This window comes from Haemaphysalis longicornis, unplaced genomic scaffold, assembly GCF_048455015.1.
Source record: "Haemaphysalis longicornis isolate Haplotype H1 unplaced genomic scaffold, Haemaphysalis longicornis Haplotype H1 scaffold_8, whole genome shotgun sequence".
Lineage (NCBI taxonomy): Eukaryota > Metazoa > Arthropoda > Arachnida > Ixodida > Ixodidae > Haemaphysalis > Haemaphysalis longicornis.
Window position 1 is genome coordinate 54824959 of NW_027526445.1, and position 19142 is coordinate 54844100.

The 19142-nt window shown below is 51.5% G+C and overlaps 1 long non-coding RNA gene across 1 annotated transcript in view; it reads left to right on the forward strand.

Moving 5' to 3' along the window:
• Window positions 1-19142, forward strand: part of LOC144149741 (uncharacterized) — a 32085-nt gene that overhangs the window by 8220 nt on the left and 4723 nt on the right. The window contains exons 2-3 of the long non-coding RNA XR_013318352.1: window positions 2198-2404; window positions 5698-5779. This is a non-coding gene — a long non-coding RNA (uncharacterized LOC144149741). The remainder of the gene's footprint in view (window positions 1-2197; window positions 2405-5697; window positions 5780-19142) is intronic.

The following is a 19142-nucleotide window of genomic DNA, read 5'->3' on the forward strand; positions in this document are numbered from 1 at the left end:
CAATGTTTGGTTTTCGGCAACACCTATCCACTCAAGACGTCCTCCTGCAGCTCAAGGAACAGGTGGTGGACCACCTGAGCCGCACCTCTCCCAAAACAATCTTAACCCTCGACGTCAAGGGTGCATTTGACAACGTCACCCACGATGCCATACTGGAAAACCTGAGTACCACGAACTGCGGCGTAAATACCTTTCGCTTTGTAAAAGCCTTCCTTGAGAAAAGAACAGCTACACTCCGACTCGGCCCTCTACTCTTGCCTACTTTCCACACCCCGGCAAAGGGAACACCACAAGGATCGGTTATTTCGCCTCTTCTCTTTAATATAGCTCTGCTTCACCTCCCTGACAAACTGCTAGCCATTCCCGGCCTACGCCACGCATTCTACGCTGATAATCTGACTCTCTGGACCACCCAAGGCTCTAGCGGTGCACAGCAGGACATCCTTCAGCAAGCAGTCGACACCACTACTGCTTACCTTCAGCCCAGGGGATTGACCTGCGAGCCATCTAAGTCCGCCCTACTGGTCCTCCGCGCCCGCACAAGAGGCCGCCCGGTTGCGCCCACCCCTGACCCACAGGTCACCATAAGTGGCTCTTTTATCCCCCAAGCTACCACGCTCAGGATATTAGGCGTTCCCTTCCACTGGGATGGTTCAGGCTCTGCCCTACTCCCCCAACTGCACCGAACAGTCTCCCAGCTCATCCACCTTATACGCCGAATCCGGGGATCGGCATACGGTCTAAAAGAGCCAGACACTTGCCGTATTGTCCAAGCCCTCATGATCAGCCGTCTCACCTACGGAACTCCGTTTGTGAATCTCAGACCCCAAGAAACCACCAAGCTGGATGCCCTAATCCGCAAAACTTACAAAGCTGCCTTGGGCCTCCCTACATTCACCTCTACTGAGCGTCTACTCCAACTTGGGCTGCATAATACCCTCAGTGAAATTCTGGAAGCCCAACGAACTTCACAGCAACAACGGTTGGCCCTTACTCCCACTGGCAGGAACGTGCTTCGCACCATTGGGCGGTCCACCCCGTCTGCAACTCACGAACTTCAACGCATCCCTCTTCACATTCGCCAGCGGCTTAGGGTCGCCCCAATCCCGAAACATATGCATCCGACGTTCAATAGGGGAAGGCGAGAAGCTCGTGTCAGAACACTCACAAGGCGGTATGAAACCGACGCCCAAACGCGCTACACGGATATCGCCCATACTCCCAACGGTTCACACACCACCCTCGTCACCCTGGACTCTACCGGCCATCTCGCCACTGCAGCCACCTACAAGCAGCTACCAGTTCCCACAGCAGAGGCACTCGCCGTCGCTCATGCGACCACCACCCGCCAAAAACAGCCCTACGTAACCATCATCACCGATTCTCAGCAAGCATGCCGGTGGTATCAAGCTGGCCTGGCACCCCCTCAAGCTCTTCCCATCTTTCACTGTCTCCCCGAAGAAATAGAGATAACAATAGTTTGGACCCCTGGCCACTCTGGTCTTGCTGGGAATGAAGCGGCCCATGCCGCAGCCCGCGCTCTCCTCAACCGGGCACTCCCCTCTGCAAGACTAGATACCACAGGACGTCCAGATTCTGCAAGCACCACCTTAACACCGCTGGACTCTACCTATAGCTCCATCCTTTCCCACTACACAAACAACAGAAGAAGGTACCCTCCTCCCCACCCATCCCTTACCCCACATGAAGCCTATGTCTATCGCCGCCTTCAGACGGAAACTTTCTATAATCACACGATTCTCTCACACATCTCCCCATCCCTATTCCCCCATAACTGCCAAGCGTGTGACCTTCCTCTTACCACCTTCCACCTAGTCTTCTCCTGCCCGCAGCACCCAACCCCCCTTCACTCCCCCACCCTTGAGCAGTGGGAGTCCGCTCTGACCAGCTCGTCACCGGAGCAGCAGCTCGCCCTGGTGAAACGAGCTCTGGAATCGGCGCGGGCTCGCGGCCTCCTGGACATGGGAGGCTGACCACTTCCCCTTCCCTCTCCCCTAAAGCTCAAATAAACGTTTTTTACCACCTACCATTGCACTGAGGCACAGCTCACGGTGTGTAATCCTGTGTGTACCACTGTTATATGCGTTCTTCAGTAGCGAAGATCCTAAGAGTACAATCACCTCAAGGGCCTTAGACGTTTTTAAATAAATGAACACTAAAATTTTTTTTATTGCAGGCTTCAGCGGATGCTTCGGTCAGTACAAAGCTGGCTACGGGCCATCCACGTTTAACCTGCCTAATCCAAACGAAGTGGCAAGTTATCCTTCTCTCGGAAGACCTTCAGATTAAGTTCCCGGTTTTTCGGAATGGGAAGCCAGCCACTGGCTCCCATCTTGGGCATGGCGCCCAGGATACTGGCCGACCGAGACCAAGGCTTTGCCGGGTAAGTGGTTGTCTCTTCTCAAAAGCTCAGCAGTACTCCCGCACTACACTGTCATTAAACTTTAGCGAACACGAGTTATTACTCTCAACTGTCTTTATGTTTGATAGTAGGTGAGAGCGATTCGTGTTCGCACGCGTTAATAGATAGTTTTAGCAGTCCGTATGCTCCGGCCGTTCCGTTCGTTGCGTTGCTACCGGGATTACCGGGACCCGACTGCACATGCGCCATTTGTTCCGTACGCGGCCGGCGTCTCTTCCGGCGCTCTGCTTCCGTGTTACCGTATCCGGAGCCCGCAACCGGCTTGCGTGCTTGCGTTGCTCTGGTCGGCTCGGGTGTAGGGAACTTTAGGCTTAGCGTCCTCGCGGATATTTGATCGCCGCTATCTGTGCAACTGCGAATGATAATCCGTAACACAACTTTTCACCACACTATCATCCCCTTTCTCGCATGTGAAACTTTATTTGAGCTACAACTGCCGTTTGAGTGATCGGTGACCGAGACATCTGCGTAGCCTGTTTCGATGCTTCCGCGCAGGTATCGCCATCTCTCGGCCGCTCGGCGCACCGCGCTCCGCGGCATCCACGGCCGGTCAGCAGGCTTGCATCGCGGCAGATATCTGATCGCCGCTTTTAAAATAAGCCCTGAGAACAATGCCTAGTACAATTTTTCACCACACTAACACCTACTTTCTCGAAGGTGGAATTTCGTTTTAGCGATCAGATTGATTCGGAAGAGCACCGACAAGCGGTTGCTACCGTGGTCTGCGCCGGTTCGAGCCGCTGAGTGTGCCGAGCTGGCAGGCGCGACCGGCGCGTGCGCGGACTGTTTCCGATGCAGAAAACGCTTCACGATTGCCTGCTTTATCCATGTCTTGCGTACAAACGCGCGGAATCTACAAATTCAGCTCAGCGATCGTCGTAGTTGACCATGGAGCAAAAACAGTGGGCGGAGCGGCGCCGACGAGGCGTCGCACACCCGCATCGTGCCATGTGTCTCAAATTCACGCGTACGACTAGTCGTGGTGACAGTCGTAACGATCAGTCGCATACGAATCGCGTGTACCAATCGTACATGTGTCTAGCGCTTCAATCGGGCAAGGCCAAGGCCATTCCTCCACTTGAACGGCGCACGACATTTCGTCACCTGCACTCGCTCTGGTGCCGTCGCCGCCGCCGCTGCCCCTGCCTCACAATGCGTCCGGCCGAGCGCGATTTATTTTATATTTGCAATGCTTTAGGGGAAACTGCGTTGTTTATTTACGTATTTTTAGCGTGTGGATTTTTGCTACAACTCGGCTAATCAGCCGTCACACGGAACGAACGGTACGTCGCTACGGAGTGCTAAAACACGTTTTCCGTCTCACTACACGGAAAGAACCCGGTACATGCGCGCGCATGCGCAGTCGGGTCCCGGCAAACCCGGTACCAACGTAACGAACGGAACGGCCGGAGCATACGGACTGCTAAAACTCTTTATTACTCTCTGGAAACCCGTCCGGTGGCAGCCAGGGCACGCATGAAGGCTGAACCGGTTCGGTAGCAAGGAAAATCACGTGTGGATGCGCGTCGCCCGCCGCACGTGTGTCTGGCCCTCAAAGAGACGCTTAAGTGATTTGTAAACATTGCGGGATTACATGTGCAAATTGTAGCCTCCAGTCCCTAGGCAATGTTTCGACCACTCTCGCTACGTTTACGGGACTTTATTCAGTAGAAACATCAACTAGAAAATAGTGTCCTCCTCTCTGTATCCTCGCCCATTTTCAATGTCGTTTCGTATGACGTCAAAAAAAGGTGGCTTGGCTTGACATCGCTACTGCACGGGTCGCCAACCCGCCGACAGAGCCAGTCCACCCAGCCTTAAGTCCGCCCGCCGCCGACGGGTCGTCGTAATTGGTTCACTCTGTGGAAACTAAGCTACGACACATTTGTGCAAGGAATAACGTGCCTTTCGTTTTTTAGTTCGTGCACTGTATCAAGCTCTAACTCCAGGTCGCTCCACACAAGCGCTGCACAAGCGCACATGCGACGCTTCGCTCTCTGCTACGCTAGCAGGAAAATCTAAGGCTAATTGAAGGCAGGAGAAGAGTAAGCAAAGTTAATGTAGGTTGTAAAGAATTAAATTAGGCGCACCTTTCATCGTACAGCGTAAAACCAAGGTTCGGTAAGCCCTTTTTTGCGGTTGGGTGAACTATCAGAGCGGTCAGCAGCACGGCCACGCATCTGCAAACGCTTTCCCGTCTAAGGACTGCAGTCGGTAGACATGAGGTATTGGGAGAATTTGGGGGAAGCTTACTGCATGGACTTTATACAAGACATAGTCATCAAAGCTTACTGAAATGCGAAACGTACATAAATATGTAAACAGGCTAGACGTTATATACCTTACATTTCCGCCTGTGCCATCGCTGGCTTGTAGCCGAGTAGCCTCGAGATCTAGGTATGTTGTTTTGCAAATCGGAAGTAAAAATCCTACATAGTGCATGTTTTTTTAGTATAATTCTTTGTTTTTGGGCAATGATCCCTGCACTGAATTCCCTGTTTCTGCGTTGCAACGTTCATTGCTCCACGAGCGAGTTTTCAGTATGCGTGGAGATTGACACTGACGCGCTGGCGAGTTCTCGTTGGCGTCGTGTTGCCATAAGCACCGTTTGGTTGCGGGAACAGTCCCCATTCCCGCCGACCCTTGGCCTCGTGGGAACACGCCTTTTACGATACAGCCGCCAGTCGGGCAACCACCAAGGGTGGGGGAAGAGCGTATCGCATTTGAGTGTCTCCGGTGACGCGAAAGGACTTTATCCACTATGTAAGCGGCGGGGGAGAGTACCTAATAGCAGCAGCCTAAGCGTTCCTTGAGAAAGCTCCGAAATGTGGGGTTTTCAGCAATTTATGAGGCATTGGCGCAACAGGCCTTCTCGTAAACAACGACGAGGGCTAGTATGCAAAGAAGTGTGTTAAGGGAATGAAAGGATTAGGGGCTGCACTCAGCTTCTAGAAGACCCAGGCAGACGACGGCCGCGCAGCCAGTGCGTAGTGCGCTTGCGTCAACACTCGTCGTGTTTTTGCCCAGTCACTCTGTGATACGGCGCTTATCAACAGAACGGTGGACACTCCCGTGATATTGATAAAGGATTGGGCTAGTGTACACTACTTTACTTATCAATACCTTTCCGTTCCAGTTCCGACCTCTTTTAACCGAGTACGGTGAGAAAAAATGTGTGCCATCTGAACTGTCTCTTTGTTCCTTCCATGTAGTCTTCATTCACACAGATTTTCTTTTTGTCTTTTTTTTTTCAGCGTGAAATTCGTCCCGTCGGTTATCAGTGTGTGAAGAGGCGAGCCCACTGCTATCGATACCCGTGTCCCTACAAGAAATATTGTAAGTTTGTGGGGATCGCGACTTTCACGCGAACCCCTTTCTGGCTAGCTTCCCATCACGGCCGGCGCACAACGCGCCTCGCTCACGCGACGGGAACGATACGGGAGGGCGCCAGCGACCGGACGGTTTGTTGTCGCCCTGGTGGAGGCGTTGACCCTTTTCCCCTCTGCCTTACCCGAGAACCAGTTCTTCCTCGATACTAGCGCCACCAAAAGGCGAGGTCTGCTGGGTTGTCGAATCTAGTCGGTGTTGGTTGTCGTATGATGAGACGACGCTCTCTTGTCTTGGGGATCCGGTAGCGCGCGGACGTTTTGGCGCGCTGGTCCTGACCTGGGGAACGCGCCACAAGGGGACGCGTCCGGGCGAGCTGGGAGACTGCAACCGCGCTCGCACTCCGCAGCGCTCCGCTGCTCCGGTATGCCATCGGTGAGTCGAACCATCTCGATCTCTAGCGTTGTTTAATGCCTCGCTCACAGTGTTACCTTTATGGCCTACAATTAGTCTGTATGCAGTGTATTTGATTTGCACTTTGCAATAAATGCTGCCATTGATGTTTTGCCCTCGCCGCCTCCTGCCTTTGTTTGTCTCCGCAAACAACGGACCCGTACGCAGCCGGCGCTCGCAAGGCATGTTTGGTGAGCGCGATGGCTGCGGGGTGGGAAATAACTAGTGTGTGAAAAATAGAAACCCACAAGTTTTACGACTGGTACCACGAATTTCAACAATATTCTTGCTTAATGTTTCTTGACAAAGAACCTACAGTGGCACCTAAGCTTATTTTTACCGCATGCAAGTGCGTAAGCAAATATTTTTGTTGAGTTGCGAAATCGTATCTGTGGATGGATATACTGAAGTGGCAGCCAAGTCGAATTGGTGAATCCGCCATGAGCGTGTGACCGCTGCTGTCATCATCACTGGCCAATTATTTTTGAGTGGGTAAAGGGGATACCGTGCGTGGGTATGATGACGTCAACGCCAAAGTGGTAGCCGTGAATTGGCCCTGAGCTCCTGCCGGCAGCTGTCCCTGTTATTCTCCAATCCTTTAGATGCGTGACAATTGTGGTTGGTGTGTTGACGCCGCAGCCCAATGAGAACTCGTGTATCGGCAATGAGCTTCTGACGGCTTCTGTCTGTCATTGTCACTGGCCAATCCCACTAAGTAGGTATGCTGTTAGGCCTTGATACAGCTTAAACCTTGTGTGACCCTAAAGTTTATCTGGACTGCGAGCCAGGCAACGTCAAACTCATTTTAGGTCGATCTCTCGTACCGATCGACAAGGTTACGCGTCAGGGGTCACTTCGGGCCACCGCAACCTCAAAAGGAATGTTAGGCTGAAACATACCTAGCTGCACTCACCGCAGCATGACGCGTCGCAGCAATTGGGGACGTTAAGCGGGAACATACGAGTGATCGCCTCCAAGAAAAATTTCGATGACAACTACAGGAAGACACCGTGAATTTTTAGAGGGAAGCTCTTAGCAAATCGCAATTTTTAGTGTCCACAGTTACAAATACCAAGAAATTGGCGAGCTCGTGCACGTGAACGCGGGCCTCGCTGTGACCGCCCAGCAGTTAACAAAAACCAAAGTAGACAGACAGAGAACTTTATTGAGGTGCAGAAAATTCGTGGCAGACTTAGTGAATACGTCCTGCGGACGCGGGCCGCACTTGCGCAGGGGGCGGAAGTCCTTGTTCCTCCGCTCTCTCGCAAGCAATCTGGAGAGCCCGGGGTCGAGTCACGTACTCTTCACTGTGTAGGGCTTCTTCCCACTCTTCTTCTGCTATAAAGTCACAGCGCGGTAACGCAGAGCATTGCCAGAGCATGTGGTTTTAAGGAGCATGTCGGAATGTTCAGAGCATTCTAAAGGCAGCGGATTGTGATCGCTAAAGCTTAGGGTGCGAGGCTGGGTATTTCTTTCTCTCTAGCTGTAGTGTGCCGTGACCTCGTTGAAAGTTTGTAGTGAATCTCTATACTCTTCCCAATCACTGGTCGTCGAGCGTCCTACGCTGCCACGGCGGGTGATTTCACGCGCACAGTCGTTGGCCATCTCGCTGGCGTTGGGGATTTTTTCGTGTATTTCATGTCCCATGTGGGCAGGGAACCATGCAATGTAGTGATAGTCATCCTCGCCCAGATATCGTGTGTGCATGCCTCCCGACGACCGCCCAGCATTCCCTGTGCACCTTTGTAAAGCCAAGCCCGCACACTCAGGGCGATTATCCCAGAAATCGGCGACTGCCCGACAGTTTAAAAAAAAGAAGAAAATGCCGAGCGCTCGTGCGTGCGTGCGTGCTTCGCGGTCACCGCCCAACAACCTCGGCACAGGTTTGCAAGCCAAGCATACCCAGTTGGGAGATTGACCAATATTGCCTCCCAAAAAAGACCAGCGTTCACCGTAATCGTGGCCAAACTTTCTCGTAGCGAGAAAGACAGGTCATAGCGTACGCCCCTCCAAGGTTATGTCCGATGATTATCACTGCCAAAAAAATGAACAAAGCTCGCACTTCTAGCAATAATGATGGAGTAAAGGCAGTTGCGTATGCAGCGAAGAAGCAAATCGGCTGCAATCGTGGACTTAAACCGTCGTGATGGTGCTGAAGGTTGTGTATCGCTTCGCTATTTTCGTCTTAAGCGTTAGTGTGAGCTTCATTCATTCTTTGAAAGTGAAAGTTTGTTAGTGGCACCAATGAAGTACTGTCAAAGTACTAATTTATTTCCCCATAGAGTGCTTGCGCGACCGAAAAGCTCTGATAAGGTTTTTGGACACACTGCGCATGAGTGAATCCGCGCTTCCACTGTGTCAAAACGGTTACCTGAAAATTCCGAAAACGGAACGGTTCTAAATAAGAGAACAGCACGAGGAAGGAGTACAGTAGTATATTTTGTTCTCACAAATCACGTATCGGTATACATTCTGATCGGTCGTAGATCTGCCTTTCCTTACTGGGCGAAAAATTGCCCCGTGGGTTCGCTCTTCATTTGTGATTTCGGTGTTTGAAGGTTTGGCGGATCGATTTGACGCACTTTTAGCTTTCGCGCTTCTCTCAACTTTATTTAGGAAGTGGTGGTAAATTATAAATGGTTTCTGGGCGCTGGGATCTAGGACGCCGCTTTCAACGCAAACTTAAGTGTTCTAATGCGTGAGTGATCCTCACGCAAGAACACCCATCAAACTAAGGTAATATTTTTGCACGGCTTTTTCGGAAATTTGTGCTGTTTCTTTATAATGTGAAGTGAAAACAAAAAAATCTGCTTTTGCCTAACAGGGCTAACGGTCGATATGAAACCAAACGTGCTTACCTTAGTTTACTGAGGAAAGCGTTGAAACAGCCTTTCAATGCCTTAAAGGACGGCTTATTCGGCCTATTTATATGAACTGCCTTTATAGTGAAGTTTTCGGTGGCATCGTAGTTGAACCCCCACGTATCAGTCACCGTTGTAGATGTAGAAAGAAAGGAACCGGAGTTGGATCCTCCGCGATCCATCGCTTCTTAGTATGAGAGTGAGAAAATTGTTACACCCTATTGTCCTTATTGAGGAGTACGCTTTCGATTCTTCTGTATAAAATACAGAAGGAGTGAGCAGGAATTAGCAAAAAACCATTGAACAGCTGGCATTCTGGAATCTAATGACATCAGCTTCATTGGGCAATTATTCAATCAACACGAATTCAGCGTCTGTTACAGCGGTTTGCCTGCGCCGTGTCCACACAATGTAGGTGACTTGCCTCATTCCGCTTATTTGCTTGAAATATTAATACATGTGTCATTACGTTCATGTGGGGCGTTGAACAACATGTTCAATGGCTGTTGGTTGATTGTGCGGTTTAACGCGCAGAAGCTACATAAAGTGGAAATATGCGTATTATTTTGAATACCAGTAGATCTTTAGGTGTGACAGCTGTTACAGCAACAAAATATGCAAGGCGAAGTCTTATATGGCTCAGTTGAGTACCAAAAATTCTGTTCGATCCGCTTTTTTCCCAACTCCACTGCGCATGCGCAATCCCCTAGCGGCCAAGTCCCTAAGCAATCCGGCAGGGGCAGCAGACGACATTCCCCCAGCTCCCGCACAAGCGGGAAGGGGTCGTGGTTGTATTTACATCGTTTCATTTTTAGGGGCGAAGCTCCTTAAGTCATGGGTCTGTCCATCCCTTGTGTCTTGTGGTACGTGACCGCCGCATGCTTTCGGAGATGTCGCAAAGTGGGCCGCGTTGCACGCGCAAGAACCGGCTGCAACCGGCAGCGCAAACTCGGCACCGGGAGCGCGAGCTTGTCTGTGTTCGCCAACGGAGGCGCGAGCGCACGTGCACTGCGAGGGGGAGATCACGCAAGAGATCACGCCACGAACGCAGGCAGTCGTTCTCGGAGATCGAACGAGACGCAAGGACCTTTGCTCGTTTCCTCTCGTCTTGTTCGGGCACAAGTTCGCCCTAAATAAAAGTTCTTTCTTTACCGTTGTGTCCCATCCTACGTGACAAATTGTGGTGGAGGTGCGGGGTAGTCCTCGATGGCGCGGGGTCTTTCACCAGGTCTGGGCCTGGGAGAATTGACTCCGAAAATAAAAGTTTATTTGTACAATGTACGCACACAGTCTTACGTCTTTCTTAATGATGTAATGGGCGAACTTTCACGGGAGAGTTACGGTTACCGATGATCTCCCCCTCTCGAGCTTCGCCCCACTTATCATCATTCATTCCGTGGATATGGCGTGATTTTTTGTGTGTGCTCGTTGTGGGCGGAACAATGCCCACAACTTTTGCTGCGTTGCGATGTAACTCGGAGTGCCGAAAAGGGAACGGTGTCGGCTTCTATCGCTTCCGGTCGGCAGCACGGTATCGGCTACGGCGGCTTGCGTTGCTCGGGTCGGCTCGGGTGATGGGAACTTAATACCCCTGTCACGCGGGCACTTTCAATCGCGATTGAAGTGAATCGCGATCGAGTTTTCGGGCGCACTCGACGCACTGCCACTGCTACACGGCCCGCTTCAATCGCGATCGAGAAATTGCACCGCTTGCACTCGTGTACGTCAGATGGCGCTAACAATGTACTTGCGGCCGGCGTCTGCTAAGTTCGCGCTGACGTAGGTATACGTAATTATGGAAATGTTACTGCACGCTTGCTTGGGTCAAGTAATTTGACACAATTTTTTTTTTGTGGCATTAGTTGAAGTTTTCACCTTCTGTGTCATTACTGAGCGGGGACGAGAGTATCGCCGCCGTCATTCGATCGCGCTTCGAAGCCTCGATCGCGCTTGAGAAACCAGGATTGAGTTCGAGCGGGATCGAGCTCGATCGCGATTGAAACTGCCGTGTAGCATGCGCCCGATCCGGATTCAGTTCGATCCGGATCGACTCAATCGCGATTGAAAGTGCCCGTGTGACAGGGGTATTAGGCTTAGCATCCTGGCGGATATTTGATCGCTGCTATCCGTGTAACTGCGAATGACAATCCGTAACACAACTTTTCACCACACTATCATCCCCTTTCTCGCATGTGGAACTTTATTTAAGCTATAACTGCCGTTTGAGCGATCGGTGACCAAGACATCTGCGTAGCCTGATTCGAAGCTTCCGCGCAGGTATCGCCATCTCTCGGCGGCTCGGCGCACCGCGCGCCGTGGCGACCGGTCAGCGTAGGCTTGCATCGCGGCAAGTATCTGATCGCCGCTTTTAAAATAAGCCCTGACAACTACCCCTAGCACAATTTTTCACCACACTAACACCTACTTTCCGCATGTGGAACTTCTTTTTAGCGATCAGATTGATTCAGAAGAGCAGCGACAAGCGCGGTTGCTACCGTGGTCTGCGCCCGTTCGAGCCGCTGAGTGTGCCAAGCTGGCAGGCGCGGCCGGCGTGTGCGCGGACTGTTTCCGAAGGCAAAAAACGCTTCACGATTGCTTGCTTTATCCATTTCGGGCGAACGAAAGAAACGCACAGAATCTACAAATTAACCTCAGCGATCGTCGTAGTTGACGATGGAGCAAAAAAAACATCCCCCTCGCGAGGGGCACGATCAAATGCAGAGCATTTCCGCGGGGGGCGCGCCTGCAAGTCTTATGGATTACGTATTGGTTGTTGTTGTTGTAATTGTTGTCTTCCAGCGTAGACATTGTCGATGAAGTCGATGGTGAAACGTGAAACGTGCCGTGAACCCCCTGCCGCGGCTATTACGCAACGTGGAGCGGCTATGACGCAACGTGGCGCGGCTATGACTCAACACAATCCAACACAATCCACTTTAATCCAACCCAATCCAAATCCAAGCCAAGTCAATCCAATCCAATCGAATCCAATCCAATGCCCTTCGCGAGAGAGTGTTATAGCGCCGAAATCGCGCCACCACACGAACGCGTGATGCGAACCCAACGTGGCGAGAGAGGGTGTTGCGCACGTCCCCACTTGTTGTGCGCCCGAACCGAACGCGGCGAGAGAGGGTGTTGCGAGCGGAGAGAAGGCGAGGAGGACGCGGGGGAGAGGACGCACCTGTGACCGACGGTTGAATGAGTCAAGGATATAAGGCGCGTGCGTAACCTTCCATTCTGTGTCGGCTTTGTGGAGCAGTCGGTAGAGCGCCGTGTACCTTGCGTTCCGCCCGCAGAGTCGTGCGATCGAAACCTGGAGCCGGAAGGTATTATTTTTTTATATAGTGTAGGGGGAGCGATCCGGACTACGGACGCCAACGCGGGTGACATCGTGAGTTACTGAAATGCTCTGCATTTAAAAGGGTGGTGGTGAAGCATCTCTAGTCGAGGATGCCTCTTGACCGGGCCGACTCAATGGCTCGAGAAACCTAGGCCCTCTGGCGGGCCGGGTCCGGGCTGGTCAGCTCAGTCTCCCACTGCTCCTGGGTGGGGAAGGGGAGTGGGTTAGGGGAGTGGGGACAGGAGTATACGATGTGGAATGTGGTGAGTGGGGTGTCGCAGTGTTGGCATTGAGGGGGTAGACAGTGCGATCTGGTGGGGGATGACGTGATTGTAAATTGTACTGGTCTGAAGGCGACGATAGATTATGGCGTGCTGGTTGGTGAGGGAGTTGTGTGGAGGGGGGTAGACCCTGCGGGTAAGGGTGTAGTGGGACAGAAGGGCATTGTACTTATTATATCAATAGGAATTTGGAGGAGGTCGTGGTCGTGGTCGTAAAATGCAGCGGTGGCATAGAGGTAGAGCATCCGCCTCGCGTGCAGAAGGACCGTGGTTCGAATCCCGGTGCCGGACAATTCCCACCGGATTAAAAACAAATCGCGTATGGATGGAAATGCATAATGGGGCTTGGGGTGCGGCCTGACCCCCGCGACCATTGGCGCCAACGCACTCTCTCACCAGAGCAGGATTGGCCACCCTAATGTAGTAACGGCCACAAACTCCCGTGAATACGCCAATTAACTCTCGGCCCTCAGTCTCCAGTGGCTGCGAAGCAACTGACCACGGTGGCGGCCAGACCTGTGACTCAGCAGAGGGTGCTAAGAATACCAGAACCCGGGCAGGCCGCCATTGGAATCTGAACCTGGCAACGTTTAACACCAGCACCTTATCTAGGAAAGCGAGTCTAGAGGTGTTGTTTGAGAAATTCCAGAGCATTAAATGGGATGTCATATAGCTTAGTGAGGTTGGGAGGACAGGTGAAGCCTCTACGGTGCTGAAAAATGGACGCGTCCTATGTTACCGTGGTCTAGTGGACACAAGAGAACTTCGAATGGGATTTCTAGTCAATAAAAACATAGCTGGCAACATAGAAGAATACTATAGCATTAACGAAAGGGCAGCAGGTCTTGTAATTAGGCTCAATAAGAGGTACAAGCTCAAGATGGTACAGGGCTACGCGCCCACATCCAGCCACGACGACCAGGTAGTTGTTGTTGTTGTTGAAAACGTTTATTAAGAAAAGAGGGGAAGGGAGTTGGGTTAAAAAGTGAACGCCCCTTTTAAGATGTGGGGAATCGGCAATGGCTAAAGCAAAAATTACCCTCGCCTTCCCGCGAGGGGAACACGAGTAAATGCAGAGCATTGGGGGTCGTTAACGCCGCGTAAAGTCGCGTTAGGGTGGGTAGTTGGGTCGTAGTTGCGTTGGTGTTGGTAAGGGGTAGAGAGAGGAGAGCAAAGTCGCATTAGGGTGGAGCGAGCGTCAACCAAGGAAGGAAGGAGCAACGCAGTGACTGAAGCACGAGCGACCGCTAGCCGCTTTATATTTGCAGCGCGCGCAGTAGAGGGAGAGCAGTACGGGGGGGAGAGCGCGCATGCGCAAGCAGCGCGCGCCCTTCAACGCCCCACCGCGCTACTATCACGCACCTGTTACGCCGAGACCGCGACGGAGCGAACGGGCTGACTACGACGCATGCGCGCGCCAGCTGCTGTAGAGAGAGAGGAGGGAAGGAGGAGAGGCGCACCTGCTGCGGACGCGGAGCTGTGGACGCCGTCCGACGCAGGAAGAGGCGAGGCTAAGAAATGCTCTGCATTTAAAACAGTGGGTGGAGCGACGCTGACGACGCATCGCATGCGCGCATCGGGCCATGTGTCTCAAATTCACGCGTACGATTAGTCGTGGCGACAGTCGTAACGATCAGTCGCATGCGAATCGCGTGTACAAATCGTACATGTGTCCAGCGCTTAAAGGCCGTGTGCGAAGTACCGGCCTTTGTTGAGCTAGCGATCGCAGTTCATGCCAGACAACTCCAAGTACTGATCCCTCTGCTGCTCGGAAGGCACACGGATCTGTCCGAGATTTCTCTGCCAGCCCTCATTCAGTGATAAGAAGCCTCCTGGTATTATGTGATGACCAGGGGCTGTCATCTTAGGGCGTTATAACACGACACAGAAGAAAAATTTCGGCTGCTCCTCGCCGTAATGTGGGATTGCCGTGCATACAACGAGAACGCAGCCGGAGGAAACGCCGGCGAACCCTGCCGCCTCAACTTCCGCTAGGCACGATAGGTGGCAGCACACCGCAATAAAAGAGGCGGATCACGGGTTTTCATGGCGTTACGGCACATCTCCATATCCAAATTCGATTCAATCTCAAGTCCTCAATACTGTAGCATATAAGTCCGCTTCGTCACTTAAGCCTGCTTACGTGCTTTGAAGACAAAATCGTGGTTATACTCACTGACAGCTTTTTTGCTGGTACGCCATATTTGGGTCGCTTTATTCTCTTTCGTTTCTTTGCTGTTCGCGCGAATTACTTAAACAGGTTTCCTTTGTCCTACTTCGTAGTTGAGCCTTTTTCTTCACTACCATTTCTGCGCCTTACGGCGTTAATTACATCTGCGAGCAAGCTGGCACGTTGTGCCACAGCGTCTCGAAAATCACAATCTGCGCGTCATTCCTGACCAACGCCGAATCGGGTGTGTGCCACAAAGGAAGGAACAATAACAACATTTGTTCTACCGTTGAAAACGTGCAAAGATACCACAGTGGTAGCTCGTCTGGCTGCTGCTCTGGAGACCATGGTTCTAATCCCATTGGTCTGCACATGTGTTTGGTTGCTTACTCTTTACGATGGTGCAATTTTCTTGATTGGCAAACAACTACAACTACGGTTTTTCCAGAACGGGGCACTTAAGACTTTCCGCTTCAAAAATACTACCATCACTCTAGCTTTCTTTTATATTTATTAATATGAGATGTTTGGCTAATCTCTGTTGTAAGCCTCACATAAACATCAGCGTAGGGCTTCTTTCAAACTGTTTGGTTCGGGCACGTATTTTGCGGAACAAACGCACCGTATGTTAACGGCAATAGTTCACCGAGGGGGTTAGATCGGTAGAAGTCTTCGTTCGTTAGTGAAGGTCGCAGTTTTTACAACTTTTATTCCGGCGTCGCTGCCCTAAAGACCGCTTGAAACAAGAGGTGCTCCGAAATACAATGGATGCCAATTTTTGGCACCGAGAGGCTCTTTTTTCTTCCCGGCACGCAATAGCATTTATGACATTATGCGCCCCATTCTGCAATTGGCTCCAGCCCTCCGTTTTCTCCGATCAATACCGACGACACCACCCAGCCGCCCTCATTGGTTGAGCCAGGGTTACGCCCAGAGAAAGATGAGGGCGCCTGGCTGCTGCCAGACAGTTGCCTGAACAATATTCCTAGTGGCAAAACACGGGCCCGAAGCGAATGACTGTCTGGTCATGGTGTCATACACTGTAAACGCAAACTAGCCGGAAATGGAGTTTTAATCAAGTAATGTGCCCTGAAAAGTACTTATAGCAAAAAATGTACTCCCTAGGCATGGTCTAAACAAGTGGATGAACCTCCATGGTAGTACCATTGCCCATCCGTGTAGCAAAAGGGAGGATTTAGAACGACATAACACCATTTGTGAGATGGCGTTCGGTCCCTTGTAAACAACCACGTCCACAATAAACTCCCCATCTGGGGTAATCATCTCAAGCGGGCGGTCGCCATGTTAGTCTTGTGTTGTTTCCGTGTGTCAACACTTCAACCGTGGACTAATGCTAATTAGAACGAGAAAGCAGGACGCGACGGTTGCATGCAGCTGCAAAACCGATACCGTACGTATACCCGTATAGATGCTTCAGCCAGCGCGATCACAAGCAGACAGCGCGGCCGTGTTGTTTCAATCTGTTTATTTTGGCGGTAGGTGTTGTCAAACTCTGCTGCTAACAAAGAGACAGTTTTCGCCGTTGCAACCAATTGCAATGTTCATCTGCTTCGCTTGCTTGCGCATATATAGACAATTTAAATTCTCGTGCCAGCGCGCCAACGCACCCGACTGCAGCGACTCAACTTGCCCTGGCGGCACGACTTGCTGCCCGGATGTAAACAACCTCCGTGCTATCAATGCAGCGCGGCCGGTGACTTGGTGCGGCCGGAGCTTCAAGCGCCTCGCCTTGGGCCATCATTTTTTCTTATTTGAGAAGGACTAGTAGTGGCATTTGGTGGAAAGATTTTTATGTGCCCCTGTCACACGACGAACGGCCGCTAACAACATTTGGATACGGCGACAACTGTGGACAGCTCGCTGGTAAGTGCTCTTTCGTCAGTCGATGCGTTTGTCAAACGTTTGGATAGGGTTAACTGCGAAGTACCCGTGCCGCACACAGCCCGTACACCATGAGGAAAGAAAAGCTTAGGAGAGGCCCTGACGTCACACCCAGCGCAGCCGGAAACGCCATTTCTGTAAGTCGAATGGCGGACCATTGGCCCTCCATGCCATTATCGGACTCTTTTTGCCTCTCTCTCTCGGTGCACCTTCTCCGCCTCTTCCGTCCTGTATCGCCTCTCTTGTCGTCTGCATCTGCCAGCGCCGAGCCGGCGGAAATCAGCTGATAGGCAGGTAGAAGGCCGTTTTGCAGCGCGTGACCGTGAACCTAAACGCGCGGTTACACTGTTACACGTCTTCAGTGTGGCCGCAGCAGGTTTGCGAAGCGGCTCGCTCTAACAATGCCGCAATGCTCGGTGCCAGGCTGCAAGTCGCGATCGGTACCCAAGGAATTGGGCGTCACTTTCCACCGGTTAGTGCATCATTCCGCTGACAAGTATTGCTGTACATTGGTGTGCATTCATCCTTTGTTTGCAATCGCCGCCGTTTATAAGTTCCCAAGCGATGGAGAACGTCGCAAACAGTGGGCGAACGCCGTGCGGCTACCGGACTGGAAAGTGCCCAAGTTTGCGTTGCAGTTTCACTGGCAATCCCAGAGATGACTTGTCAATTAAACGGCCGTTCTATATATATAGGTAAGCAGTACTTCATGCAGATTTCACGCTAAAAAATTGTGGAATGTTTTTACCGTTGTTCGCGTGCCTTCGATAGAATTTTTTGCGAAAGAGGAAGGGGAGGACGCAAAACGTTTTATTGAGTAAAAAAATTGAGAGGGTGGGTGGCGTCAATAAACTTTTTTCGCCAAGTTTCAACTTGTCTCAGTGTCAATAAATTCAAGGTGATATCAGTTGAAAACGTTCATACACTAACCTCGCAGTATGAAGCGTAGAAAAGCGAAATCCAGAGCGAGGCCACAAAAAGATCCAGATTCCAGATCCAGCACTCTTCCAGTCAATAGACGGACACCTACTAAGGTAATAGGACGATGGAATTATATCAACTGGGAATCTACCTTGTAACAGTTGCAAAGGCACTGCCGCGCATTGCCGGCCTAGCAAACTATATATTGCAGCGGCGATAACCAAAAAATTGAGTTGCGAATCGTTCGGTTGCAAGTCGCCTACGTACTGCACACCGTGTATCACTTCCCGAAAATCTACCTGACGGGTGTCCGCGCGTACGACGGGACGGCGCGTTCACGATATCTGCACTTCAATAGGCGCGTCGTGATCGCGACCGGAGCAAAAGCTTGACGCGGTACAAGGTGCACTTGCAAGTAAAAATTAAATGACATATTCACATCGGCGCAGCTGTCGCAACTCGCAGCATCCTTTTCGAGTTCCGCAAGACCACAGCGCAGCAAAGCGAAGCAGCAATCTTCGCAATCGGACGACAAGGCAGGCGCTGCCTTTCCTCCATGACTGGCGAACGGCGGGCGGGCTGTTGCTAGGACGCCGTTGCTAACGCGACTTCCAATGGCCGCCGAAAACACGTGACTTCCTCCACACTTTTGCCAATGCGCGGGGATAGCTGGGGGCCTCTCCTAAGCTTTTTTTTCCTCCATGCCGTACACGCACGGGCAAAGAAAAAAGCGCACACTCGTTTTATTGTACTTGTTTGTGGCTTTTGGGGTATGCATTCGCATTCTTTTGTAGGCCGATTTGTAACAGGGCATTCGAGATGAAATCGTTTGTCGCGCGCGGCGTCGTTTCAAAGCAACGTGACGGTTACTCAGGTAGCCGAATCGCCTCCGACAGCGGTGCATCGTCAGGCCCGGTCGGTGAATATTGTGGGACTCTGTCTCTCATATGCATCGAACTGCTCGTGTTCTTTTAGTTAACTGCTCTACTTTGTAATATCTATTTGTTAACGCTCATGTTGGCTTGCCTGTTCAAATATAAGACTTTGTGTTGTTTTCGTTCAAGGCTCTGACTCATTCTTTGCGCTCTGGTCGGCGAAAGCCGCAGATCAGACGGCCACCCCCTTCGAAAACTGTGCCCTGTAGATTCGGTGGGGTTGTTTGCTCGCTTGAGTCGACTCTTCACATGTAACAGCGTACCCTATTAAGGAAACGGTGACATGCGTAAAAGATGATATGTGCCAATCGAACGTATAAATGCATATATTGTGACCACGATGGCGACGTGGTTCGAAACCGAAATGTTTTTATTCCCTTTCGGATGATAATGAGGGGTCTGTATACAATCGGGGCCCGTCAGTCGCCAGCTAAGGCCACGTAATTAAAAACACAAATTTATGCCCTTATGGAAGAGAACAGAGTTTGCCGTAGCATGACACAAGTCTG